The following is a 25114-nucleotide window of genomic DNA, read 5'->3' as shown; positions in this document are numbered from 1 at the left end:
TTTTGTCTATAAGCACATGCAATATCAATATCAGTGCTCAGATGACAGTAGCTTCTGGGAAAGGTGCAAGTTGCAATAAACTGTGATGCCAAGCGCTAAGGATACATGCTACCCAGTCACAGCAGATTAAGGTTTTTTTAACTACTGAGCAAACATCATTGTTAGACTTTTTTAGGTTCAGTGATTCCACGGCATGTAGATGTTATGGCATCAGTGACCCCATGGCCTTGGTGGAGGTTTGCACTCTCCGAGTGCTTCTAGTTTTAGCTATGATATAGTAAGCTAGTGTGCATATTCAAATGTAGTCTCCATCAAATTCATGGGCAACTGTGAACTTCAGACGCCGGTTTGCCATAGTTATAGATCATGACCTTCTGGAATGCATGCCCATGAGAGAGTGAATGGGCCTTTATTTAATTCAATACTGTAAAAATCTGTTGAAATTCTTGAAGAGGTAAAATGAGGATGGATACAGTAAGAAACAAAAAACAAAACAAACAAAAAACCTAAATCATCTATCTGTAGCCTCTTTTCACAACACAAATGTGCAACAGGTAAGAATTAATTCACACCTTTGATCCATTGGACTCGCCTTTCATTGCAAACAAGAGAGCAGTGTGCTGTGTGGGCCGGGAGCATGGAGGTGTGATGAGCTGTGACAAAGGCTGGGGCTTCAGCCAACGCAGTGAGATGTAATTCTATTAGTACTGGAAACATGTTGAGCTTACACAGACACCCTTGGTGCTTGATGGAGTGGTGGAAATAATAAATCCCACAGAGGATATTAAAGATGACTGATCTGTAAATGACGGCTGACAAAAGACTATGCCACAGATTTGAGAACTTGTGTAGCATTTGAATGTGGAGAGTGAATAGCCCAATGCAGGAAATGTACAAAAGCTTTAAAAAAATAAGTAATGAACAGAAATAACACCTTGGGGTTCCCCCGGAGGAGCTGGAGGAGGTGTGTGTGGATCGGGAGGTCTGGGCAGCTTTGCCTGAGCTGCTGCCCCCGCGATCCGACTCCGGATAAAGCGGAAGAAAATGGATGGATGGATGGAACAGAAATAATGTGCCTACATTAGCGGGTGGTAATGTGGTTTGATAATGTGAAAACCTTTCTTAGTATCAGCGTTAAAGTAGGTAATCCAAGCATTATAATGTACACAGACTGGCTACACAATTCACACAGAATTATTCTGTGGTGACTGGTGGAGCTGATCAGTGTCAACTTTAGCAGATGTTCGTGCACGCTCGAGCACAGACTGATGCATGGCTCATGACTGACTCTTTTAGCTGGTATTTTATGTAGCTTTGTGCTCGAAATGCAAATTCTGTTTTGACTCCATGCAGATGACTTACTGAATAAAACTACAGGGGTACGTTACTGTTCTCTGTGGAAGGCACAGAACATGCACGGTTGATTCTTAACAGGAGTTGCTGCTCAGCGACCAGAGTACTCTAACTGCAAGCTCAAGAAATCAACCATCAATGGCATCCTACCTCTGACAGCACAAAGACCAGCCGTGCTTCTTTGCAGCTTATGTTGATTTCCTATGCTGACCGGGTTGCTTTCTGTGACAACCTGAGAATTTGCGGCATCTCTACTAAACTGCTGGGCATCATGATTATGGATGGGTATCGAGAACCGGTTCCTTTCGGGTATCGTTAAGAAATGATTCGATCCACCAACATCAATAAGCTTTGTGCTTAACGATTCTGTTATCGGTCCTTCAGAGTGGCCGTTGTTTTGGGGGGTGTTTGTCAGGAAAATGATCATTTCTCTACATTGATTACAGACCCTGCAGCAAGTCCGTAATCAACTTTTCTGCAGCGTGACTTTGCTTTGAACCTTGAACCAATCGAAGCAGTGGTTCGCAGATTGAAGCAATACTTCGATCTATTGCTTCGTTTATTCTTTCTTTTGCTTAATTTTCCCCCGCTAAAACCCTAAAGAGCATACGTCTGTGAGTATTATTTACCTATGTTAAACCGATCTGTTATGGTCTTCTGAAACAGTTGATAGATGTATTTTATAACTTAAAAACTGGAGTGATGCTAACGCGTTAGCATGTCTATGGCATTTTCAATGTTAAAAGTTAGCATTAAGCAGTTGCAGCTGCCATCACGTTCGGGTGCATTTGTTTTCAAATTGTAATATTTCTTAAATTTATTTTTATTTATATATTAATAATCTAATGATTATTAATACATTTTAGAGAAAGAGACAAAAAGAACCTGAATAGAAACAACAGAAAATATAAAGCAACTAACAATGAACATAAATAAATAAATAAATACATACATACATACAGAAATAAATAAGTGTTTCCTGTGAACACCTAGTGACTCTCACACCTCCATTTCATCCCTGTCTTATTTAAGTTTATTGACAGGTTGTTTCGGTCAAACCATATTTTCAATGTGTTAATTTCTTCAGTGATTTCCTCCAGAACTATCTGTCAAACTAGAAAACTGCTGCATCCTTGTAAGAGCAGAATACTACTGGAATGAATTTGAATAAGGAAAGTTTTTTTTTTTCTCACCTAAATCGTCTGGAATAGTCCCAGATTGCATTTCAGAGGTTCTAGAATTGAAACATTTTCGTGCAGGTGGTGTTGGGGGGTAATTTTGGGTTTCAGCTTTTTTTGTTTTTCACCACTTTCATCCCTGAATATGTCAATCGTGAGTCACTTTTTGTGCGGATTAAAGTTTACTAACTGGGACTCCTGTCTTGTTGCGAGAAAGAAACGAGAATCGTCCTCCGTTCTGTTCACACAGCTCCAAACGCTGCGCGGCTCTCTGCCGAGTCAAGTTAGAACAACAGAATCCAGTCTGAATTAATAACTTCAAAGCAAAACACAGTTTTGTTTATTTTTATTTATGTCCAGAGATCAAGGATACAGTGACCAATTTCATATTTACTTACTTTAAGACTCAATGAAATACATAGAAAACCTGTACATAGAAACATACATACATAGAAAACCTACTTTTAGTCCAAAATTCACGAGGTATTGATTGTTGTATGGCTGGGGGGCCTGGCTGCCTTTTTGTTTCTGTCTTTTGTTTTTCCTTCCAGGTGGCTTGCATTTGGAACTGAGTGGCTGTGTTGCTGAGTTTATCAGGACCTCATCCTGATCACCTGAGGCTGATCACCTGCGGCTCATCAGGACTCACAGCTGTGGTGCATCTGCATGGATTGGAACATGGTGGCATTTAAGACTGGAGTGCACAGTGTGTATTTGCCAGAGACTCGACCTTGTGACCAGACGGGTGAGATCGTCGTCTCGGGAGCCATCTCATCATCAGTGGATGCAGAGAACGTCCAGGTTTGATGCACGGTCTGTGAAAGAGGAGGGGGGTGAGGTCTCACGCTCGTCAGCACACTTCCTGAGGTACGTTAGATTTTGTGACTAACCTTTATACAGTCAGTAAATGTGGTGTCCCTCACACCTTTTTATATTGAGCTGTAGGTTAGTCATGTATCGACTTCCCCTGCAGTGGAGTTTTGTGAACTGGATGTTCCATGCCTGCAGGTTGGGAAGTTGATTAGTAATCAAGCCAGGAAGTGTTTGCTGTTTGTACACCTTTAAGTGTTCTCTCTGTGTGTAGAGTGTGGACTCACATAATGGTTCCTTCTTTCACAGACTCGGTTTGTTGCGGCCACCTGGGGGGTGTCGGCGGGGTCCTTGAGTCCTAACAGCTTCTGGCTCCGGACCGTTAGCGCTGCTGGGAGCGCACCACGCCAGACCGCACTTTGTTTTTTTATGTATCACTGTTATGTATTAAATTCAGTTAGCCTTTGTACCGTGCTCTGCTTATTTCATACTGGGTCCTTCAAACGCTGGTCGGTTCTCCGAGCTGCGTCCGACACATAACATTGATAAGGGAATCGATAAAGAATCGGATCGATAAGCAGAATCGATAATGGCATCGATATTGATAAAATCTTATCAATACCCATCCCTAAATGATACTGTGAATGTGACCGGGAATCAAACCCAGTTCCTCATATTGGTAGCCCATCTCCCACCTCACTGAGCTACAGACTCAATAATGGAGCAGTATAAAAAGACAGGAAGAAAGGGAAATATGGAGAGTCACATGCAACTCAGGTTGTTCAACTTAGACTTTAATCTCTGTGGAATATAGCTGATGCTGCCTTTAGATCAAAAAAACGCCTTCGTACTCATTTTAAATTTTTTCCAAGGAAAACCTGAACAAGGCCGAAGGCATCTTGGCAAGACTCAGTGTTGGAAATGGCAAGTTTTCAGCTCAATGACCATTATTACATTACAACCACAATTACAAATGGTTATTCACATTAATAATATATCAATAATACAGCTACTAGAATATCAGGAATAACCTACAATTGCTGATTTGGTGCCAAATATGACATAATCTCTTGTTTTCTGTTGACGTTGACTATTGTGAGTCTCAGAGTTTAGCAGCATTCCTGGAACGCTCATGTTTCCTCTCCTGGTGTTGGTTCTGTTTTTATTTACTTTACTACAGAGAGGTCAGACAGTGTCAATCTGTCACGGAACCTGCCTTTAATACTTGAGCATATTTGTAGTTTATCATCTGACTGGACATTTCCTCCCTCTGTTTCAGATCTGAGCCATATGGGAGGACTTGTCGTTAGTGTCTACACTATTAATATCCTGCCGGGGGACGTCACCAGGATGAAACAAAAACCCCGGTCCAGAAGGAGGAGGATTTGATGACTGGAGCTTCACATTGTTTTCTCGCTACCCTCAAAACCATTATTGTTTTTATTCTTGTTGGGTCTGTGGATTTTTTTTCTTCTTCTTCTTTTTTTCTTCCCTTGGAGAGATGAGTGATACAAGGACAAGGATACCAGCAGGAAAACAAACATTATATATCAGTGTGCTGACTGAGAAACACAGAATTCCTTTGGGGATGGTGAATGTGTGTAGGAATGCTGCCGTAATTATGAATACGTGTTTATTTAATCAAAGAAAGAAAGAAAGAAAAAGAACAAATAAGAAGGAGCATTCAGAGGGTTCATGTGTTTGACTCAGATTCATTCAAATGAACTCTTTGTGGTTCAGTCATGATACTATAATATGGTTCTGAGTGGTCGTGACAACAACACACAGCCTTTCCACCTTCTTTAACCCTCTGGGGCCAGCGACGTCGTATATGACGGCTAAGACCAAGCTTTACTAAATTATAAATAAATTTTTAATGATATGAGATAGAAACTTACTTTTTTTTTGCTGAAAAGTTAACTACGCGGACTTTCGAGCTGCCATCGGCCATCTTTGTACTCCTCATAGAAGCTGTGTGATGACGTGTGCAATGTGAGTGTCCAATTGGAATTGGTTCACCGTCACATGGTTTTCCAAAATCCAATCGTAGGGCAGATTTACCTCACGTGAAAAGCCAAAGATCGTTTTCAGGAGTGATATGTTACTAGTCTTGTTGACTCTTAATTTGGTCCAGTCTGTAACTGGCCCTACACATGAGCACGGACATACACTGGATTTGGTTCTACAAATTTGTAAGTCTGTGACTTTGGTTTTTCGGGTCATTTCCCCATTTTATTTTCTGTTGGTTTGATACAAACTGCAGTTAAACCTTGCACCCCTGTTTGGCGCTGTTGGGTTATTAACCCCTCCACTGCTGTGCAGTTTTCTACGGATTTTCAGCAGGTCTGTATCCCTTCTGAACTTTTTACTTCTGATACAGATCTTACTTCTTGGTTTTATTCTTCGTGTCAAACCATTCTGGATTTGGTGGCTCCATTTAAGACTCGGTGACATAAGGCTATATCTAAGGCTTGGTTCAATGACAGAACTTGTGCTGTCAGGAGGGAATGTCGCCAAGCTGAATGCAGGTGGAAAAAGGACAGCTTGCCGGGGTGTTTTCCAGTTTTAAAAGACTGTTGGCACCATTATCAGAACTCTGTAAAGGAGGCAAGAAGGGAATATTTCGCAATTATTATTTCCTCCCATAGTGACAACCCACGTGTGTTATACACAACAACTGACTGTATTGAATGTTGCACCGAATGTCTGTTTGGATGCTTCTCCAGAAATGTGCAATAATTTTGTGCTCTTTTTTACTAAAAAGGTTGCTAATATCAGGGCTTCTATTACAACTCTCAATTCTGACCCCTGACCCCTCGGTCTTGGTCCCTTGCTCTGTTTTCATCCAGTTTGAATCTGTTACTCATTCATTTTTAGAAGAGGTGATCGGCCATATTAAATCTTCAGGTTCCTCCCATGTCCCTGCTCCTCCACAATTTTTTTAAAGAAATTTTACCTATTATAGGGCAGTTAGTTCTTGCTATGATGGATTGTAGTTTGTCTTTCTAGACAGCATTTTGAGACGGTGATCCATGCTTTTATTTCATCTCGCTTGGACTATTGTAACTTGCTTTATGTGGGACTCAGTCAGTCGCTGCTTTCACGTTTGCAGCTGGTTCAGAATGCTGCTGCGTGACTTTTGACAGGAACTCAAAGGAGAGCACACATTACCCCTGTCTTGGCCTCTCTTCATTGGTTACCTGTATATTTCTGCTTGGAATCTGCCCGACGCCTGCCAAGAGAGGGGTCGAATGGGCACTTGCAGGGCACTCGATGTCTTTTGGCCATTTCTGTGCACGAATGGTTGTGTCGAAAGGTGTTTGAGGCATTTGAAGCAGCTTTGATTTTTCATGAATGCCATGCAATTCCTCCTTCGTGTGCCAGTCGGCTTCAATTGTGTTATATGTGAAGGGGCCCTTAGCGACTTCTAGCGGCTTTTAGGTCAGCCGATATCTACAGTTGGCAGCACTGTTCTCAACAATATGGATGCAGGCAAGAATATATTTGAATTTTGTTTTTCTGCACTACTGATACAAAATATACTACAAAGTCACACACACCCACACACATATTATGTAGCTATCATTTTTTCAAGGGTGGTAATAAATTATGCAAAGTTTCTACAATGAGTTGGAAGGGCGTGTGATTCCAGAATTTTTTAGAACCTTAGACCTTAACAGTTTTTGAAGAAAAATTCGTCTCTTATTTCCTTTAAATTACATCATTTTTTTTAACATTAATTTACGGTCTTCAATTTCAATTTATTAATTTATATAGTGCCATCTCACAACAGAGTCACCCCAAGGCGCTTCACACAATTCATAACACAAAGTAATTTAAAATCAAAATTAAAATCAAGAAGAGCACAATAAAAAGATAAAACACAGTAGAATAAAAATAAATTACAAGGCAAACATAAAAACAAATTAGATTAATGATAAGACAGTCTAAAAAAGTGGGTCTTCAGTCTTGATTTAAAAGTCTCCACAGTGTCAGACTACCTAATAACTGCAGGTAGATCGTTCCAAAGAGTCGGACCACGGTAGGAGAAGGCTCTATACCCCACAGACTTCTTGTTCACCCTCGGAACACATAGAAGCCCTGCGCCCTGCAAACCCAAGGGCCACGCAGGTACGTAGGGCTTAACCAAGTCTGCCAGGTAGGAAGGTGCCAGTCCATGAACAATTTTTTAAACCAACAACAAGACTTTAAAATCCGATCTGGCAGAAACCGGAAGCCAATGAAGGGACGCCAGAATGGGTGTAATCTGGTCAATCCTTCTACTTTGTTTCAAAAGTCTGGCAGCAGCATTCTGCACTAATTGAGGACCCTGAATGCTAGACTGCGGCAGACCAGAAAATAAAGCATTACAATAATCCAGTCTGGAAGAAATAAATGCATGTATCAAAGTCTCAGCATCAGCCATAGACAGGATGGGATGAATCCTCGCTATGTTTCGCAGATGGAAGAAGGCAGTCCTCGTAATGTCTCTAATGTGGGGGCCAAAGGACAACGTAGGATCAAAAAGTACCCCAAGATTCCTCACTTTGTCCGTATGATGCACAACACACGAACCCAAATTAAGTGCCTTAAGGTCTTAATGTATCTATAAATTGTTTAGGTTCTTGTTATCATATACACACAATTATTATTATCACTACCATTATTATTATTTTTATTTCTATTTTGTAATTAGATTTTTAAATAGACCACAATGGAAATAAGTGTTTTCAGTTGCTTGTGTCATCCATGTATTTTACCATATTTACAATTATACATATTTACACTGAACTTAATAAAATCATACACTCACACTTTTAATATATAGATGATTTACCACTCCCCTGCTGGATTGACGTGTGAGTCCAGAATGTAAATATTAGTGTCAAGTGTAAAGTGTTGTTAGCTAAGGGCCCGGTCCCACTGGCGTTTAGGAAGATTTGCGTATGAATTGTGCACAAAATTGGTTCATATTCACTAAACATCCGCAATATCCGTGAAACATGCTTGTGTGAGTCGGCCGACATCCGCACACATCCGCAAGTATCTGCAGAGGCACATTTTTCTGTTGCCAGGATTTTTGAGCTGCACAAAATTTTGTTTGCGGATGACATCTGCATTACATATGCAATACATACTCAATCTATGCGGTGTATATCCGCCGTTATCCGCTGATATCCGCAACTGACGGGGTATTGCGGCTTAGCAGCGGACTGGGACAATGTGTAAAATGGATATATAGCATGCCTATCATGCCCACATCACAAACTAAAATAAGTTGTGGCGAATGCAGACAGATTGGGCACGAATAAAGCGTTTGTATTACGTCTGCTTTGCATCTGATTTGCGGACAATTTGAGAATACATAAACAGAAATCAACATACTTGCCAGTCATTGCCAGTCCAGCTGTGGAGACGCAGAGCTGTAGTTATGGATCCCCAAAGACGTAGTGTGATAGTTGCTGCCATCCAACAACATACCAATCAACTTGTCCAAGTCCAGCTATTGTTCCATAGTGTGAATAGTTATGCCGAAACGCCCGAGTGCACTTCTACTATGACCGCAATGTAGATGCCGCACATGTGCAATACAACCGCTACTGCCGCCACACGTGCGCGATGCATTCACAATACATGCGTTATACATCTGTGATTGTTCGTCATATATTCGCTATACATTATTAATATATCCGTAATTCATACTGAGACATTTGTCATTTTTGGCCAATTTTGTTGTGGATGACAATGAACGCCCGTAATGTGTATACTCAATTCATGTGCAATTAATCCTCTCCCCAGTGGCACTGGGCCCTAATATATGCAGCTTCTGTAAAAATACTAGTCCTATCAACGTTCGATTTTGGCACCATACGATACCCCACACATGCACAACTGCCGTGGACAGGTGTAACACTGAGCACAGTTTGGTTCTGTTACAGTTGACTTGAATCTGTATGAAGATGGTCAAAATATGTGTATTTTCTTAATACTGATTGTACAAATTAACAGACAACAATGTGAGAATTCATGATGACCCTCAGAGGAAAACCTGACACCTCCACTGTCCACTAAGTGATGGATAAAGTCCTATAAAGGACGGACTCACTGTAGATGGACACCTGATATAGCCTCAGTTTACAGAGGAGAGACACAAAGGCCTTTTGATATTGTGTTTCTCAGGTGTGTGTGTGCGCGTGTGTGTGTGTGTTGGGGGGGGGGGGGGGGGGGGGGGGGGGGGGGCAAACGGGAGTTTGGTTCTTCTCCAGCTTTGTTTACTTAAAGCTCATCACCTTTAATGCTAATTGAGTCCTTGGACCTTGTTCACGGAATATAAGCGATATAGTTACATGACAGTAAACATAAACGAGTGAACATTAAAGAGTGAACATTAAAGAGCAAACAAAGTAACAATCTGAAACTGTAATATTAATCAGATGAACCTGACAGATCGTTCAGTTCCTGATTAAGGCAACACTTCAACAACCTGATGAAAAACCCACATACTTATAATCCCCCAATTGGCTCATGTGTGATAATGTGCTGATGTATGTTGGCTATTCCCAAACTATGGTTCATGTCCCCATAGTGGTACGCACAATACAAGTGAGGGAGAAACGGGAGGGGGGGTTGATTTCTATTTTAAAACTGTGGATTTCAAGTTGTAGAAATGTATGTTGTTTGCTAAACTGGTAGTACGACTGATGAACAAATGTCAGGACTAGAAAGTGAGTGACTGACATCCACTCACATGTTTCTACTCAGATGCCTCTACTTGAGACATGTTAACTAACTGAAAATGTGGTTAAAATGAGCTCTGGATGCAAAGCAATGGATTATCTATCAGCACTACTGATGATGTCTAACAGACAAAAAACAAGTTGCTTTTGTTAAATGCAAACATCAGGAAGCCACTTAGAGTTAAGGCACCTTGACATTTGCACACATTTGATCTGTGCACTGGCACGCAATCTGGCATGCCAATGGGTAAACCCGTTGTAAACTGTTGTAAACTATGCGTGAACTGTGTGCGGCTGTGTGCCAGTGCGCAAAGAAAATTTTGAAATGTTCAGAATTTCTGGCACGCATTAATTTTATGCCACTTGCGTGAACTATTCGTGAACACTGCGCAACCTATTCGAAAACACTGCGTGCCAGTGTGTGTCATTGTGCACAGGGTATCTGAACGATAATGATGAGATGCTACATCTATAATAAACATAACTTTACAGATACATTATCTAACTCATAAGAAGGAATGGAAATGCAACTGTTTGAGCAATCCATTACAATATATCTATATCCTAAGCATGGAGGTCCCATTTTTTTGTTCTCAATGTTCTCTGGATCTGCTCACCTCACACATCATCTCTATACTCTCGATCTTCCCATAGCCTCTGTAGTTATGGACACACATCTTGTAATCCCCTTAATTGCCCACATTTTACGGTTAATTAGAACAGCTGATCTGTGATATACCGCCAATGTCCGCCAGATGGGGTTTTTTGCCTAGCGAGTATGATTCCGTCCAGCTTCCATGGATGACATTTAATGCATTGTCACTGAGCACTGCTTTTTTTCATCTGTATTTCATCAAGGTAGGTCATTGAAAATTATCTGAAGATGTTTTCTAGGGCAAAAAATTCACAGATTCCAAATCTGCCATCACATTTGTGCCTGTTGTGATAGACAGATACATTTTATTGACAACTTCATAACATAATCAGAAAAAAATAAAAGTTACATCCATTTTCATTACATTACAGAGTCAGTCATTTCATAATTATTAGGACAAAAAAAAAAAAGATGAAGCTTAACCTTCTTAAATAAGGGCTCAGTGTGTCTGTCATAGTTGCTACTTCAAAATATTTTGAAAACTTTCTTTTGGAAGCCAATACATTGTTTCAGTATACTGCTGCACACATTCCTCGGTGAGTGGCTCACGATTACTACACTCTTTCTTTACCGTCTGAAAGACGGGTACTTTGCTAGTATATTATAAATAATTACCTTTGAGACAATGCATTGTCCACCACACAACGAGCACGAGAAACTGTAGCTGCAGATAATTTTCTGTGATTCTGGTAGTGCAGCAGATAACTGAAGCAATCATGCAAATAGTGATAAAAGCATCAAATTCAGCAGAAATACTCCTTAGACACTCCTCTTTTGAAAAAAAAAAAAAACGACTGGCCACTTGACTTTGCAATCAGTGGTCAGGTAGGGGTCAATTGACGAATTACACAGAGGTCAAAATTAAAAGATGCTCCAATCATATTGAAAAATATTCCACATTATTTGCCTGATCATAAAGATTCCAAAAAGGTATAGTTTGGACTATCTGTGACTGAATTCTATGGAGTTATGGGATAAAAATAGCAAGAATGGTGACAAAGGTCAGTTTCATTTTGTACAGGGGTCAAAAGTTAAAGTTGCTCTAATTTTGGTAAAAAGTGATGCAAATTATTGGTTGAGCTAATAGGAATAATAAACTGAATAGTTTTGACTGTGATGAATGCTTGGTCTCCAAAGTAAAGGTCAAACAAGGTCTATGTCTATTGGATTCTATGACATGTGACATATGTTACCCCGTAACGTGATAAGTAAGGATGATACATGGTCCAAACTATTCCTTTTTAAAACCGTGTTAACTCAACTAGTAATTTGCATCACTTTTTACCAAAATTGGAGCAACTTTAACTTTTGACCCCTGTAGAAACTGAAACTGACCTTTGCCACCATTCTTGCTGTTTTTATCCCATAACTCCAAGGAATTGAGTTACAGACCATCCAAACCATACCTTTTTGGAATCTTTATGATCAGGCAAGTAATGTCACATAGGTTTCAATATGACTGGAGCATCTTTTAATTTTGACTCCTGTGTAATTCTTCAATTGACCTCTACCTGAACACTGACTGAAAATTTAAGTGTCCAATCGGTTTTTTCAAAAGAGGATTGTCTGAGGAGTATTTCTGCTGAATTTGATGCTTTTATTACCATTTGCAGGATTCCGCTCTAAATATTCTCTTATCTGCTGCATTATGGGAGCGATGAGAAAATGGTTTCATCAGCCAAGTTCTGAGAGCAAATGTGTCATCGGCTATGAAATGATTATCGTATGTAGTGTGGCATCAAGAGTGACAAATCGGGACGCATTGGCACAACAAACTGCATAGCAGTGCAGGGATTAAATTTGTGCAAGTGTCAAGGTGCCTTTAGTCTAAGTAGTATGTAATACAGAATGTATGCAAGTTAACATATATTTTGGACAACTATCACACTGGGATGGCAGACATATGCACCGAGTGTGCTGCGAGAAGCAGGTTTGAGAACCACTGGTGCCTCCTGATGTTACCACTCACCTCTCATTGTGCTCCTGATACACCAGACGTGACTTCTCCAGGAGATACTTCTCCACGTAGGCCCTAAAAACACAACAAAGAAAATGAAGACCAGCAAAGTCAAAAGAGACACCAGACTCCAGGCTTATCAGCCATTTTTGTTGACATCCTGATTAACTTTAAAGGCAGCGGTTTTGATTTAATACATTAATTTTGTGTGTGATAATTAAAAACATATTTAGTGTCACTGTGTGTGTTTGTGTCTCACCCCCTGACTGTTCCGCTCTCCTGGTAGTTGACCTGGATGAACTTGCCAAAGCGGCTGGAGTTGTTGTTGTGGGCTGTCTTGGCATTTCCAAAGGCCTGAGGAGAAAACATTTAAAGAAAAAGGATAAAAAGATTTACCTTAAGGTCAACAAATGAGCACAGAGAGACTGGTTCAAACAGCACTGGAACAAAACGTAACCTTTAAAGGAAAACTTCACTATTTTACAAGCCAGACATATTAAATTATGGGGATATTAGAGTGTTGTTCCTTCCCCTTAAATACCAAATACCAAATCAGCGCAGGTTTTGAAGCATCATAGTATCTTCTTGATGCATCTTTGTCAGTCTTGAACAAACGTGGTATATGGGGTAGTTACGGTCATCATCAGCACCAGATCTGAAATCTGATCCAATTTTTTGAACTGTTCAAAAATTTCATCCCGTTTCTTGAAATCTCTGATAGTACCTGGTGGTGATAGCAAAGAATGGCAGTGAAATTGCTGTGCACTTTTCAGATGCGCTCTGGCTTATTTTACTTTTATCAGCTATATCAGGGTCCGACACACAAGTTAAAGAGTTGGAAGAAAAGCTTTATAATCTGGTATGTCATTTTTTTAAAAGATAGTGTTGACTGGACTGAGACATGCCCTTTAACAACTGTACTGCACAGTTTTAACATTTGGAAAATACAGTTTTGAAGTCTACTGCTGGTGCCCTGTTGACACTCACTCATTTATTTATTTATAAATGGGATTTCTCTTGTATGGCACTGTCAAAGGTCAGCAGAGCACTGTGAAGTCTCACTGCAAACAACATTTAAACATGACCACCGATTCTTAAAAAATTAACTTGTCCCGGCAGATGAAAGTTTCTCAGAGTTTTGCAAGTACAAAAATGAAGACAGACTTTATGACAAATTGCAAACATTACGAGCAGAAGTAGCAGCTACCAATCACAGCACTTCAACAGAGGTCAAGAGGGTCAGCACTGGGAAGCCTGCAGAGGACGCGCACGCATACACCGATTTGTTAGCTGCTCCCAAATCCGACAGTCTCCCACAGACACGACTCTGAACTGAACACAGACATGCTTACTGCTGTTCAGAATGTGTGGGTGCTGCACACTGCACAAACACAGGAGCCCCTCATTACAGGGCCCCGGGGGACTCATTCAGGCCCTCGTTAGGACTCTGATGGACAACTGTGGAGCTGCATAATGGGAGGTACAAAAGAAATACTGAAACACACACACACAAAGATAGGAAAGATGAGAAATCAAAACACTGAAGCCAAGAACAAGTGGGAGGAGAGGAAACATAATCTCAGGGGGGAGAAACCAGGTACAGGAGAAGAGGCAATGGAGGAACAGAAGAATGGCTGATAACGAAGATCCAAAAATATATGACAAAACAATGAGATAAACAAAAATAATGAAAAGTATGATTTAGAGCATGACAGCTAAAAGAGAGAGACAGAAACAGGTCATCATGGTGAGACATGAATAGGAAGGAGAAGACGAGCCGTTCTGCAGCTTTGATAAATGAGTGAATACAAAGGAGAGCGAGCGAGCAAGAGAGCGAGCGAGAGAGAGAGAGATAATTGAAGTTGGTTGCTGGGTGAATGTACATTTCTGTAATAGCATGGTTAATAAAAGCAAAGTGCTGTCCCTGAATGGGGTTTTGATCTCAGAGATGATTCCCGTTTAAAAGCCACCACCATCAACGTGACCCAGGTTTAACAGTCAAATCAGGACAAATTAGATGGAAGACAGGAAAAAAAAACAACAACAAAAAAAACATGAAATCAGTCTCAATTCCCCATGTTGGGCATATGGCACTGTAAACAACCTGGCTCTTTAGGGGAACAGTCCCGAACACATAACCCAGGAGACCGTACTTTACAAAAAAAAAAAAAAGTTTATTGGAAAAACAAAATAAAACACAATGAATCAATATTTTCATAATAATTTATTTAGAATAGTCAGCTCATTTGACAATCTCGCCATTTTTTTCATTCATTCAAATACCATCTAACTCTTTCCCATTTTTTCCTTCCCATCTGACTGTTGAATCTCCATCACTTCGTTGCACCAAACACTCCACAGCCACTGCCATTCACAAAGGAGAGACAGCACATGCATGTGTGTGCGCGGATCCAGGACCTATTCTTTCAATCCAGAATGTAAATTGAGGCGGCAATTCAGATGATAATGAAGGAACTTTTATTCTCAATTGTTTGAAGGCAGATGAGTGCTTCTGTGGTGAAGTTTTAGAGTAAAATCTGCTTCCTGAAAGATCTAATTGAAAGTGAAACATGTCCATCTGTGGCGGACAATGTTGAAGACAAACCCATACAAGCAGACAGTACACGTACAGAAAGCTATCCTGTGGATACACATATGCGCATATACAGCGGGTAAAATAAGTATTTAACACGTCACCATTTTTCTCAGTAAATATATTTCTAAAGGTACTATTGACATGAAGGATTCATAACTTTGTCCGTATGATGTATAACACACAAACACAGACTAAACGCCAGCTGGTCAAATGATGCCGATGTCTGGCTGGACCAAGAACCATCATTTCAATCTTATCAGAGTTTAAGAGTCGGAAGTTAGTAGACAGGCAGCTTCTCACTGATACAAGGCAATCTTCTAAGGATTTTATGTGGATAAGATTACCAGCAGTTATCGGCATGTACAATTGAGTATCATCAGCACAGCGATGAAAGGCAATCCCAAAATTCCGCAGAATATGCCCAAGGGGTGCTATGTAAAGGGAGAAAAGCAAGGGGCCTAGCACATACCCCTGTGGAACCCCAAATTTCATGTCACCAAGACCAGAGGTAGTGTTATTATACACAACATAATAAGAACGACTAAACAGGTATGACGTCAACCAAGCAAGGGCACTTCCAGTAATCCCAAAATAATTCTCCAGCCTATCAAGTTATCAATGATCCATGGTATCAAACGCAGCACTAAGATCTAAAAGCACCAAAACCATAGTGGTGTCGGAATCCATTGCACGCAGAAAATCATTCACTACTTTGGTAAGCGCTGTCTCTGTGAAGTGATGTTTTCTAAAAGCAGACTGCAGTGGCTCAAAAAGATCATTCTCAGTAAGATGGTCCACAAAATGCTGTGAAACCACTTTTTCCAGAATTTTAGAACAGAATGACAGATTGGATATCGGCCTATAATTATTCAATAAACCAGGGTCAAGACTAGATTTCTTAAGCAATGGTTTAATCACTACAGATTTAAAACTCCTAGGAACAGGTCCAGAGGTTAGTGATAGATTAACAATTTCCAGCACAGTGATGGGAGGAGCATGCCAACAAGTATACAATGTGCCCAGTTTTCAGCAGGTGGTAGCCAGTCATAACCATTAAATCATTTTGTTGAACCTGTTTATTCCAGTTAAGGGTAACTGGGGAGTTGATAGGTTTGTATGCTGGAGCCTATCCCAGTGGTCATTGGATCAGAGGCAGGATACGCCCTGGAGAAGCCGCCACCTGATCACAGGGCCAACATGTACAGACAGACAAACTCATTCATGGACAATTTAAAGTCAACAATTCACCTAATCTGCCAGTCTTCAGAAGTGGGAGAAAGTTGAAGCAGGCAGAAGAAACCAAATCCACAGAACCATGGGGAGAATATGCAAACTCTACACAGAAAGGGTTTGAACTCATGCTCCTCTCACTGTACTAAGCTATAGCTCTATTTGCCATATGTTTAAGGTTAATTGAACCTGAGGCCCATTGTGCTGGTGCTTATCCCCGGATTGTGTAGTGTGATACAGAAGGGAGACTGTGACTTGGCCTGGATGCCAGTGCAACACAAGTTACTTCCCCAAACAAGACTGGTACTCATTCACAGCTGGGTGGACTGGGACAATGCAGATGAAGTGTTGTCCCCAGGAAACAAACCCAGGTCTACATATTGGGAGTCTAAAACCTCCCTCACTCACTCATCTTCATCTGCTTACTCCAATTAAGGGTGATGGGGGTGCTGGAGCCTATCCCAGCAGCCATAGGGTGTGAGGCGGGGTACACCCTGGACAGTACACCAGTCTGTTGCAGGGCTACATATAGACAAACAAACACATTTACAAGGGCACACACACACCTACAGACAATTTAAAGTTTCCAATCCACCTAACCTGCATGTCTTTGGATGTGGGAGGAAGCTGATGCACCCGGAGGGCACCCACGCAAAAAACAGGGGAAACACGCAAACTCCACACAGAAAGGCCACAGGTGGGAATCGATCCCATGACTTTCCTGCTATGAGGCAACAGTGTTAACCACTAAGCCACCGTGCTGCCCAAAACCTGTCCAGTTGAAATACCTACTCTGCACGCCACACATGGCCAAATTTGGGACAAAATATACAACAAGAAGTGTACCTGCACCAGCAGCAATGAACGGTTTAGCCTCAGAAAATGAGCTGTATATGTACTGTGAGAGTGCACAATAAGCTAATTTCTGTTGGGATGAGGCATGTGTGTCGCATGTGCATGCACAACGTGGCTGCATTGAGCTTTGTCTGTGTGAGAGAGATTAATGAGCAGGTCCAGTGTGTGTGGATGATTTAACGCTTCACAGTCAATGCCTGCTCAGACCACAGCACTGCAAAACAGAGAATACCGTATGTTGCATGTGTGCACTAATGAATGTGACTGTGGACAGACTGGGCCAAAGCATTGATTTAAGGGTGCAATCCATGAAAATCTAAGAAAAATAGAGGTAATGACTGTTGGAACCTCAGGCTGAACCACGCAAATTGCACACATGGAAAATCAAATTCCAAAGGCTGCCCACTAAGAACTTTTGATCCTGTCTGCTGGCCAAATTATACAATTGTCCAAAATGTTACCCATTGGTACCTGAAAATATTTTGGTTCAATGTAATGCCCACTTTCAACATGCAGGGCACAATATAGTGTATTCTGTACCTAAAGCAGGCAAATCACACTCTTTCTTAGTGTGCATGATAGCTGGTACTCACAATATATATTTAAAAAATAATGCACAGAAAGACAATTTAAAATGTGGGAGATTCTAGACTTTTTTTTTTTTTTTTTTTTTTTGCATAATTTTCAATTTGAAAGTTTGAATTCCCAAGTCACGGTGTCACCAGGCCAGGGGCATTCACTGTGAAAATCTCACCTTGTAATTGTGATTCAGATTTTGACACCCCTCTATACTGTCAAAAATAAAATAAAAATAGAAAAACAAAAGGTCCAGCTTTCCTCGCCGAGTATGTAGGTGGATTTCTGCAAAACGTCTTATTACTCTGCATTTTTCCTCTGCATTTGTCAGCATTTCTCAGGGTGTGATGTACATTTTAGGAAAAGCAGAAACATCCCGATGGCTGACAGACAGTGAAACGAACACTGCTTTGTCCGATAACGAAGTATGTGAGCTTTCATTTGAAAGTGAAGGTTCGGATTTGCAGAGGCTGTACAGAAACAGGAGGCGACACATTTCACCCCAAACTCTTAATTATTTCAGAGACTGTCAGATTTTGGATTGCAACGTGTGGTGACAGTACTGTTTGTGTCGCTGGACACTATTTTAGTCCCGCCATGAGCGTGCACGTGGGATGTCTGCATGACGCTGTTTTTTTTTTTTTGTGGAGCAGACTTTGGAAATCACAAGTGGATGACTGTTTATGGTTTTTTTTCCCTTCTTCTCAGTGAAGCTGGTAGGGTTTATTTTTATTTTACTTTGAGAGTCTGTCTTGACGTGAGACTTTTCTGTAACGGAGCAGCACGCACCACACTTGCGCAATGTGCACGCGCACTAGGTTTTGGCACAATGGAAAGTGGCTACTGTTTTTTTCTATGACTGCATCAAAATTAACAGTTATCACTTAAAAAAACGAGTCATCATAATACAATATCACAAGTGCGCATTGAGACATTTTCCTCTAAGAAACGCTGTCGGAAACTCTCTGAAATGTTCTGATTTCAGTGCGACAAGTCCTTTAAAACATAGAAGAATGGAAATAATGCACGCCGCTATCCAGCCCCAAAATCTCAAAGTGTGTCTCGGTACCTGAATAATTTCGAATTCCGTTCTGCCGTTTTCTTCATAAAAGCCTCTCTGTTCACTGTCACAGAGGCAGCATCATTCTTAGCCTCTGACTGACTGATCCCACAGCAGACAGCATTGATCGAGTCGGCTGTGCACCTGCCTCTGTACGCTCGGAGCCGGCGTGCACCCTCCCCAGACGTCCCGGCGATCGCTGCGCCTTGCACGGGCTGTGGTCCACCAAGATGAAACTAAAATGCAGAGATCATCCTCTGATTATCTGGCCTCGTGTAACAGTTGCATTTTGTCATGGTTTGTGTCATCTGGGTGTATACAGGATAAAATAAAGAGCTGAAGTTGTTCATGTGAAATTTCCTGCAAAAGCGAGTTTGCGCGCCATTAGATTCCCATCAAGTCTCCCGCTAAAACATCATGAGAGGAAACTACACTATATCAGCGCTAGATGGCAGTATAATGGTGTGGCACCATTGTTCCATTGTCTGGGGAGAACCCTGAATTTTGAAATTCTGGGACTTGGTTGATTATATCATGATACAAATCATGTATAAAGTTAAAAATAAACTTTTGCCTCAACATGTCCAGGATCTGTTTAAAATGAGGTGTTGGCCCCCAGACCTAATCCTGCTGTGTGTTTGTATCACCATCGCCAAATGCAAAAGGCTCTACAATACTATTATGCTAATGTATGTGTACACGTACTGTTAGCCCTACAGGCTCCTCCACGTTGTCACATTACGTTTGCCTCTTGTTTCCTACTCAGCTGCAGAAGTGCAGTTTATGAGCTTCAAAGGGGGAAAAAAGGAGCGGAGTAGTGATTTGAGAAGAGGGCTTAGTATGTTAAGCCTGGAGGGATAAAACTGGAGCTAGCCTGTTAATTAGTATGTCAAAACCTTCTTAACGCAAAAGCTAAAATCGTTTCTAATGCTAATTTTGATATCTCAATGCACTCTGCAATTCAGCTGCAAAGATTCCCCATAATCATTAAATGACCAGGATTTATGAAAAACCAAAACAGTTGCTGGGGCACCTTCTGTTTGCACAATGTCTGAGCGTAATGCACTGCCAGGTAACTGAAATTATTGATGTTGTGTGCAATGACCTGATATCCAGGTCTGTCTGGCTGTTTCAGCAGGATCCTTTGTGTTTTTGCCCGTGTGAGTGTTGAGAGCCATAAGCAGAAAAACTGGATGAGACTCAAATCCCACCACTTGAGATGTACAATATTTGGTTTTACTGGTCTTTTGGGATGATCAAATGTTTCTTTATGTATATTAAAGCAAGCAGGGTTGGTAACAGTATCCCAAACTAGAGTAGGTCATTGTCCCACTGGCAATTTAACAGGCACCTACCTGGGTTAGATTAATCCAAAAACTACGATAAAAAGCTAGAGTAAGCTTGCAGTTTAGCACCAAGACAAAGGCTAAGGCTTTAATAACAATTTTGCAATAATGGCTTCTTCCTCGGTGGCAGGCTTTTATGCAGGTCATTGTGACAGTGCTCTGTTAAAGGTGGACTATTTCACATTTCTATACATAACCTGTGTTGTGCCCCAACTTGCAGTCACTGGCATGGGAGACAGATGTCCCAATCACGTCCCAACCCCTGGCAATCCAAAACAAAGCACACCTGGACGTAGATCATCTTGCAGTTTATTGGATGGTTGCTTAAGTTTGGCTGAAAAAGCAAGTTAATTCTCAAAGAGGTCCATGTTAAAATGCCCAACTTTAGAGGAGAAATAAATAAGTTTACAGCTTAGTGTCAAAAAATTATTCTGGTTAGTATAGCTTGTTTCCCCCTGAATAACAACTGTATAACTGCAATTTTTTAAAATTAACTTATCTGTTTAAGATATTTTAAGCAATAAAGTTATGAATAATTAGGGGTGTGGTCCCTTTGAGTGGCAGGTACTGTGTGCCGTGAACAGAGTTCCAGAACTCTGGTAGCAGACACCGCTACCAGTGGCTGCTAGCTGGTGTGGACTGACCATGGCTGTGCTTCCTGAGCATTTTGTTAAAATACCTGGAATAATATAGCTTATTGTGCAGCGAAATTGTCAGCATGGACACTCTACGACATTTTGTGTTCCGGTATATCCTTCAAAAAATTTCATGTTATTTAATTTAGTGTACTGTTAACAGGTATTAGTAGCTTTGTGACCTTAGATCCACTGTTATTCTATGATTACTGAGGCAATAAGCTGGTCATAATTTTTAATACCTGCGCACAAGCCACCAATCATGAAAACCTCCACCCAGTCCACAGAAACATGCTTTAATAAAACACTTGAACCAAGGTTCGCCTGTTAGTACTGGTTTGTTTGGTAACTCTTGAGATGGGGGCAAGTTCAGGCTTCATTCAACCCACCCAGGTCACGCTGCCTCTTGGTTTGCGGGGAGTTAGGCAGTGTAAGCACTGCCAACATGGCAACACCTAGTGCTGCAATTTCAATTTCAATTTAATTCAATTTATTTAATTTATATAGTGCCAAATCACAACCAAGTTGCCTCAAGGTGCTTCACACAAGTATGGTCTAACCTTAGCAACCCCTAGAGCAAGCACACAGGCGAGAGTGGTAAGAAAAAACTTCCTCTGATGATTTGCTGCATGATTTGAGCTTCAAAACCAATATTCAGAAAACCTATGGGTGATGTCACAGAGAGTTTGTCCGGTAAATATACAGTCTGTGGTTATAACTACGAAAGTAAAATCGAAGGGCTCTAGTGTATGTCGCGAGAAACCTCTTCTGATATTGGGTAGTGAGGTTTAGTCACTGTACAACACCACTGTTACACCTCCAACTATTTTTTTTTTACTACATTAGTTCTTGGGATTTTGTTGGACATTGGAGACAAAGGTTTAATACCTGGGGGTTCATTTGGGCCTCACTCCTCAACGATAAAAGGACCCAAGCTTCTTAAAAGCAAGAAGGTGCAGATTCTTCAGGTGGTCCCAGAAATACAGCAAACCCTCCCCAGATAATCCAGAATTATGACAACTAATCCTTTAGAAGCTTTGATAAGTAATTCCATCACTTTCTGAAGTCTTGCATGCCGTTTAAAGACACATTGGTCTATGTAAACTGTTGACACACTAAAAAAAATTTATATGAATTCAACTTGAAAATATTTTAAAAATAATTTAATATGGAAATAAAGCAGACTTTCTAAGTGACTTAACACATAAGGATTGACAAAACGGAATGTGAACAGCTGGAGTTAGAAGAGTTTAAAAGTTTTGACGAGATGAAATCAATGAATTTTTTTATTTATGATTTATCATGATGCTCAATCTACTGTATACATTATGTTGACACAATACTCAGTGATGCAGTGCACACAAAGAACTTCAGTCATGCAGATGAAACCCGGCATAACCACTAATTTAGAACTGTTTTTTTTTGTTTTTGTTTTTTAAAATTTATGTATCATATAAATGTTGCTTTAAATCCAGCAGGCAGATAAGCACTCAGTGTTCTGCCACCAGTTCATCCTGACATTAAAGCCATGAACTGCTCTGCATTCAGCCTGCAGGAAACAGACTGCTGCAGCAGGTTGTCAATTAAGCTTTTGCACAGACTTTTAATGCAGACTGCCTATAAACATCTGGACTTTGAAATATTTAGTAGACACTGTATACATGATCACTTGCACACGCACAGAAACACGGCAACTGTGGACCTCAGTTCTGCTGTGAGACACAAACCCTGTGTGCTGCTTCATTCAACATCTTTAACCTAACAGGACGGCGAAGTTACACTGCCGCACCGCATCAGCATGCACACACACCACATCACCGATGCATCAGCAAATCAAACAAAAAAATCTCTCCCCCCCTCAACAGTCTCAGCTTCAAATTGAAAGCTTCTGTTGTCCGGTTTAATCTTTGGACTGTTTAATGCAGGGTTTACATGGGAGCAGTTAATTTCAGTGCACTGGATCATTATTAATGGTGACATCTGAGGTTTAGACTGTTTTCCCTTCAAACATAAATGAAGGTTACAGAGCTCAGTGGAGGGTAACACTGGCTAAATTCTGTTATTTTACTGCATGTGCCAAAAAACCTGGGCTGGTTTCACAGCATATTACAGTTTGAAAACAGCTTGCCACGGCTCCAAAACTGCTAAGATTTCCCATCTAACAGAATAAGTCGCCCCACCCCCCAATGTGCAAGCCTTGCTTTTGAAGAGACAATGCAAGAAGAAGCCATATTGGTGCACAGGTGCACACAAAGCTCTTGGTAACATTATTTTGAAATTAAATTTAGGAACAAGTAGCTGTGTACAATTTTCTTTTTTCCTGCTGCAATAGTAAATGTGACATCAAATTTCCATGATACATGCTTTGAAGAAAATTATTTCATTGACCCCTGAAGTGGACTGTTGCAAAAATGTTTAGGCGGAAAAATGCAAAAATGCAAAAAGACAGTGCTGGCTGAATTAGCTCTTCCTCCGCCATGCTAAGCTGCAGCTCACAAATGTTTGAAGCACGCCGGACCCTCCCCTCACCGGGACACTGTAGTACGGAGGCCGTTGCCTGACAAACAGTACACGCAGCGAGTAAGCAAGATAATGTTTAAAAAAATGCTTTTTAAAAATCGATTCTTGGACATTTTGGATCAATTCAGAATCTTAATAAATAAGAATCGCGATTTGGATGTGAATCAATTTTTTCCGGCACCCCTAATATCTTATATCAGACTTTTCATTAGTAATAAATTTATCACATGTTTTTTTTTTTATTATTTAGTCATGCGTCAAATGTCCTTTTTTGTTTTAGTCATATTTAGTGACTCACCTACCACTGCATACTTACCCAGAGGAATAATTGGGCTACAACGGCCACGGTGGATGCTAGTGAGACAAATGGGTAAGTTGTGTTTGTAGAGTTAGCTGCTATCTAATTTACTCATTTTCTGGCATTTGATACAACCAAGCACTGCATGAAATAACACCATACGTATATTAATGTTACGTAATCTTGGCATTACGGTGGTGCTACTTCTCGGGTAGTATTTTACCTTGATTCAAGGAGATATTGATAGGCTTCGGTGCTTTTATAGTTCCTCATAGCCAAACCGTCCCCATAAAGCAGTTAAAAATATCGGCATACATAATCGAGGGCCATTTTTTCATGTCATCATCCCACTCTGTTATGACCCGTGTGTGAGCCAGAGTCGTTCCCTTTGAGCTTTTCAAAAAGGTTTTTGTTTCTACCCATGTAATATCTTCTGTATTGAAAACACCACTCACCGGACAAAACGGAAATGCCTCTGTTCTAAAAGTGGACGGGGCTGAATAAGGTGAATACAAATAAATTGTTTCACGTCCATCTTCCACCAATGAAGCAGCAAAAAATATCAGACAGCTGACCAACCACTTCCGTATTCACGAGGCATTTGGAGCTCCCAGTACCATGACATCACATCACCATGAGAGCAGGTGCAGCCAGGGTTCACACGGCACAGCAGTGTGTGCGTGTGTGTGTGGGGCGGTGCACACGTTTTGGAGTAGCTTCAATGCCAGCCTTTCCTGCACGTGGACACACACACACACAGAAGAGCAGGTGCCCGTGATTTACAGCAACAAGCTGTAACATTTAGAAGCTGTGACAAATCACAGCTTTGTGTGAATGTCCGTGTTTGTATTCGACTGCACGCAGTAATCCCTCTGAGACGTGTTCAACACCAACTTCATAAACTATTATCATGTTTGCCTGCCTCCTCACAGACCTTCATTAACACCACTAACTGCCGTTTGTCCCGACACGCTCCAAAGTTGACTAATGACACACAAGGCCTTCCTTGCTGAGGAGTCAGGAGACAGTTTCATTTATTTTTGATGTTGCTAATGAGTATTTCTGAGAATTTGACAGTTGAAGCGTTGGATTTTTTTTTTAAATTTGAATTATATTTGAAACAAAGAAGTGCTTCAGGCTCTCATTTGTTAGAAACTATAAACAATGTGGCAATAAATCTACCAAAAAACAGACATATTAAACTTTAGAGTCGGCAAAAGACACACGATTCTATAATACATATTTGATTATATAATAATTATACATTATTTCTATTAAACATTTCGTCACAGTAATTTTAAGATTACT

The 25114-nt window shown here is 40.7% G+C and overlaps 1 protein-coding gene across 4 annotated transcripts in view; it reads right to left on the bottom strand.

The window, feature by feature from the left end:
- The window catches only part of LOC117515396 (unconventional myosin-IXa-like), a 261979-nt gene extending 248962 nt beyond the window's left edge, over positions 1–13017 (bottom strand). For all 4 annotated transcript variants that reach the window (XM_034175936.1, XM_034175938.1, XM_034175939.1 and 1 more), the window contains exons 1-2: positions 12950–13017; positions 12703–12765 (exon numbers count right to left, since the gene is read on the bottom strand). The gene's annotated coding sequence lies outside the window, so the exon portion shown is untranslated. The remainder of the gene's footprint in view (positions 1–12702; positions 12766–12949) is intronic.
- Positions 13018–25114: the final 12097 nt, after the last annotated feature.

Source organism: Thalassophryne amazonica, chromosome 8 (assembly GCF_902500255.1).
Source record: "Thalassophryne amazonica chromosome 8, fThaAma1.1, whole genome shotgun sequence".
Classification (NCBI taxonomy): domain Eukaryota; kingdom Metazoa; phylum Chordata; class Actinopteri; order Batrachoidiformes; family Batrachoididae; genus Thalassophryne; species Thalassophryne amazonica.
The sequence above is the reverse complement of the archived record's forward strand: the minus strand, read 5'-3'. Positions and strand labels throughout refer to the sequence as shown.